The 4801-nt window shown below is 34.0% G+C and overlaps 2 long non-coding RNA genes across 23 annotated transcripts in view; one reads left to right on the plus strand and one right to left on the minus strand.

The window, feature by feature from the left end:
* The window catches only part of LOC109587215 (uncharacterized), an 8383-nt gene extending 6381 nt beyond the window's left edge, over positions 1–2002 (plus strand). For all 21 annotated transcript variants that reach the window (XR_002187461.1, XR_002187458.1, XR_002187448.1 and 18 more), the window contains 4 exons: positions 744–969; positions 1022–1391; positions 1632–1850; positions 1903–2002. This is a non-coding gene — a long non-coding RNA (uncharacterized LOC109587215). The remainder of the gene's footprint in view (positions 1–743; positions 970–1021; positions 1392–1631; positions 1851–1902) is intronic.
* LOC109587218 (uncharacterized) lies at positions 766–2094 on the minus strand. Of its 2 annotated transcripts, none has more exons than XR_002187477.1 (3): positions 1996–2094; positions 1610–1842; positions 766–965 (listed from the first exon to the last, which is right to left on the minus strand). It is a non-coding gene; the product is annotated as an uncharacterized LOC109587218 (long non-coding RNA). The 2 variants fall into 2 exon arrangements; XR_002187476.1 differs by lacking the exon at positions 766–965 and adding an exon at positions 1481–1551.
* Positions 2095–4801: the final 2707 nt, after the last annotated feature.

The raw sequence follows: 4801 nt of genomic DNA on the forward strand, positions 1-4801 counted from the left end.
ATTATTATTATTATTATCATCATCATTATTATTATTTGTTTTTATTATTATTATTATTATTATTATTATTATTGTTATTATATTTATGAGAGTTAGAAAGGAATTATTATTATTTTTATTTATTAATTATTATTTTATTATTAATATTATTATTATTATTATTATTATTATTGTTATTGTTATTTTTATGAGAGTGAGAAAGGAATATTATTATTATTATTATTATTATTGTATATATATATTGTTGTTATTATTATTGAGAGTGAGAAAGGAATATTATTGTTATTATCATTATCATCATTATCATCATTATTATTTTTAATATTATTATTATTATTATTATTATTATTATTATAAATTAACCAAAATACACCAAGTAGGACAAAAGTAGTTTAGGACTAGAAATAGTGTTGGAGAAATAATTAAAGTAATAGTAATTTGTTCATTTTAGTGCATAATAATGTTAAGGGGGAAACTGTCAGCCATATTCATTGATCTCCATTTGGTACGTGTGCCCCTAAGACATAAGATTGTGGCTCTCAAAGTTGAGATAGTTAGATCCACCCTAATACCTGAGCATAGTTGGTGTTCCATTATTTTTATTATTATTATCATTATTATTATTGTTATTGTTATTATTATTATGAGAGTGAGAAGGAATATTATTATTATTATCATTATTATTATCATTATTATTATTAATTATTATTATTATTTTTATTTTTATTGTTATTATTATTAAGAGAGTGAGAAAAGTCTTCAACATCTTGTGAAACAGTTCAGAGGAATAGGACTGAGTATGAATACAGGGGAAAGAAAGTATTGAACAAAAAATATCTATAACAATAAGTTATTTCTTATCTTTTAAAAATAGATATGTAAGAAGCTCTTCTTGTTCGTATACAGTATCAGAAATTGTACTTACAAGAACTTGAGGAGGCATTTCCTTCAAATTGGAATAAAACCTAGGTAAAAATAATAAGAATAATCCAAAGAAGAGTAATTAAAATTTTTAATGAAGGGTTCATGGGAACACTGGTCGCATTTCTTGTCATGCTGTTTCTGTGGAAGGCATTAAAGATGTGGTAGCATTTTTGGAGAACTATGCTGAAGACTACGCCATTTTACTACCTGGGAGGATACCTTGAGTGAGGGATTATGGGAAGGCCAAGCTATTGCTGTCCAGTGTGTCCCGACGCATGGTTTACCGGCAGTATGCTGATGCTGGTAGGGAACATACTCTCTGTGAAAGTTCCTTTAAAAGAATATGGAGAAAGTATATTCCCCACATTTACAGCATCAAGCCAATGACGAACTTATGCTGGACGTGCAAAAAGAACAGCACTGCAATTTTAAGGAATGCTGGGTGTGAGATTGAGCATCAGTCTGAGGTACATTTATTATTATTAACAATGTAATTATTCTTGCCTGTAAAATGCTATCCCTTAGTGAGTAACTTTGTCTTTAGTTAACTTGTTAATTTCATATTACTTTCAAGAATAATGATACTACATGAACATACAGTACTATTCCTTCATGTGTTAGTAGTAGCTAATGGTATTTAAAACATGTTAATGTGTATTGTGTTCTTATTATTAGTATAACTTACCTTAATCTCTTTTTGTTGTTAGAAGAAAAGGAGACATCATAGGGGTAAATGGAAGCATTGACCAGGTGGCGGGAGAGGAGCAGGAAGAGGAGGTGGCCAAGAAGGAGGAGATGGACAAAAAAGAGGGGCAGCTGGCCAAGGAAGCGGGGGAGGTGGCCAAGGAAGCGGGGGAGGTGGCCAAGGAAGAGAGGGAGGTGGCCAAGGAAGAGGCCAAAGAGGAAGAGGAGGCCCTGCTACAACAGTAAGAGAAAGAAACATCATTAAACATAACAATAACAACAAATTTTTCATAGGATTCATCCACAAGTGCAAAGACAATAAACTATTTTAACGTTACATGTAAAGAACTTAATTATACTTCTAAATAAAAATAATATATATATTACCTGTAAACTCAAGGAAAAGCGATGGTTGGATTTGAATGAAGTATGGGGATGATCCGTGTTCAAAACAGTCCATAATTAGAACTTTTAGCACTAGAGGACGTAATAATAACTCTGTAACTAGGTAATGAAAAAACTTTCTAGTATTTGAAGCCACCATGAATGGCAGGGCTTGAGACAACTCTTACGATGTCCATTATACAAGAAATGATAGTTCAAATGCTGTGATAGCAAGTCAAAAGTGCTTCTTTCTTCATTCCCCGTTTATTAATTGATTTGGGTGTGGTTTTTCCTGGTAGGCGTGGTTTCATGTACTACATGAACGGGCATGACACGGAAACATTGAAAATAACTTAAAATGGCTTTTCTCTGTACTTATATTCCGGAGCAATCGTCCAAACAGCATCCATAACTTCCAAATTTTATTGTGCATTGTCATAAACGGGATATTGCTGGAAAGGAATTTTTTTCTCTATCTGTGAGTACCAAATTTAAAAATCAGATCTGTATTGTGTAATCAATTTCTGACTGGAAGTGCATACTTGTGAAACAATGCATGTTTTATGCATTCACCACATAAGTTATTTTGTTGCATAAGTTAATTGCTATATACATGTACTGACAGACATACATGTAAATGTAGGGGGCCTCTACTGTAGTTTGAAGCACCCACTGTAAAAATTTGTACTGTATAACCTCTTGTGGCAATATTCTAATAGATTCATGTAATTTTGATTTGTAAGAATTAGTGTACAATTATGATTGTTTTAGTTTTTGAGCTTTGCGAGACTTTTTTTTCCAAGGCTATAGCAAAGATATAATATTATTTTTTTATTTTGTTAGTTGAAAATTCACTGCGCGTTACAAAAGTAATAACACATTTTGTATATCTTTGAAGACATGACGCCATATTTAGTATTAATAGTGCATAAATTGGGTTTGTTTTTGCACATTTATCAAACTGACTAGCTATACTCTTATGCAGTGCCGTAACATTCTTGATCCAAAATCCCTGTACACCATCAGGTCCTGGAGTTTTCCAACTAGGCATCTTCTTCATAACTCTACCTATACCAATACTTAGATTATCCTGCGTCACTGATGTCCCACCTTCCTCAATCTCTCTTAACCATGTAGCATTCTGATTAAAATCCTTTGCCGTTCCCCAAATCCTCTTCCAAAATGACACACTTTGCTTTGCATCAGGCCCAAACCCTTCCTTTTCAATCCCCCCATCTAGCTGCTGGTAAAACCTCTTTTGATTAGAATTAAAAAGACAATTTTGAGTATACTGCTTGATTCGCTGCTCATACCTCCTCACCTTCCCACTCTTAGCCACTAATCGCTGCTTCAGCTCTTCCAGAATGACTTGAAACCCCTTCCTCTTAATGTTATATTTCATCTCTAACAGCTTATACTTACTCATCTTCTTTAATCTGCCAGCTCTCTTACTCTCCATCACACTTATATTACTTCTTATGACCTTGATATCCTTTTCTAACCTCCTATGCCATCATGGCTTTCTTCCCCTTATAGCTCTGTTATCTTCTAATAACTCACATAGACCTAGCCGTTTAGCAACATTAACGCATATGGCTCTAATTAAACAATTTGTCTCAGTATTATCTGATGTCTTAATATACTTCACTAACTCATTTACTTTCCTAGTTTCTTTTATTAGTCGATATCTATTCACTCTTCGAAAATCATAACGCTCCACTTTATCCTTACTCATAACTTCATGCCAAATTCTCTTCAATTTCATCACCTCCTCACGCACTGCACTCGGAACAGGATCTAAACCACTATCAACTGCACCATAAACATGCTCCCTAATCTTCCCTCAACTACACCTGCATCATGAACCAAACTCTCTTCACAAGCTCCCTGATCCCCAAAGTCAAGCTGACTGACTTCTAGATCCCCAACACATCCTAAAACTCTTTGCCTAATAGCATCTAACTCCACCACACTTAGCCACCTTTTGCTCTTAATCAATCTAACCTGATCACACAGACGCTGCTCAGTTGTTACATATCCGCTATCCTTCCACAAATTAAATTATTGTTATTATTATTATATAGGCGGTAGCCTATATGTAGGATTGAGGTTGGTTTTTCAAGATGGCGACCGTTTTTATGATTTTCAAACACTTATAACTCTTTTATCTTACGTTGTACAGCCTTATAAATGGCTTAGATGAGCCCTCCTTTACTGAGCGATTCTCCTGGTACCTTTAAAGTGGACTGTAATGTAGCGAGAGCTTTTTTGAAGAATAGGCCCAAATTCAAATTTCTGCAAAATTCTTCAGACTTTTTCTTCTTTCTTTCATCTTCTTCTATGGCCCCTCTAATCTTTTAAACCAGAGAACCGCTCCAGTTGGCTTTTACATCATTCCTTCGTGCTTGGGTCAAGGACCACAAAGGTGGATTCAAAAAGAAGCAAGGAGAGAACAAAATGGAAGTCAAAATCCAGCTGCAGACACCGCGTGGGTTTGTGGTTTGACGCCATTTTAATTTATGCGCACGTGATTAGCATGAATATGATTAACCTAACCACAGAATCAAAACAGAATGTAATTTATTAATTTAAGAAAAAAGAATGGAAACAAGTAAATAAAAAACATTAAAAATGGAAAAACAGTAGGATTAAAATGGTAAAAAGTAAAGAAACAAGAGAGTATTTGCAAACTGGTGTGAGAAGATATCCTACACCACTGCATGAACCTGCAAAAGACTATGATTATTCCCAAATACTGAGCAATGCACCATGAAGGCTTACACAGTTACACTAGTGAAGGCTTTATGTT

This window comes from Amphimedon queenslandica, unplaced genomic scaffold (assembly GCF_000090795.2).
Source record: "Amphimedon queenslandica unplaced genomic scaffold, v1.1 AMPQUscaffold_12650, whole genome shotgun sequence".
Classification (NCBI taxonomy): domain Eukaryota; kingdom Metazoa; phylum Porifera; class Demospongiae; order Haplosclerida; family Niphatidae; genus Amphimedon; species Amphimedon queenslandica.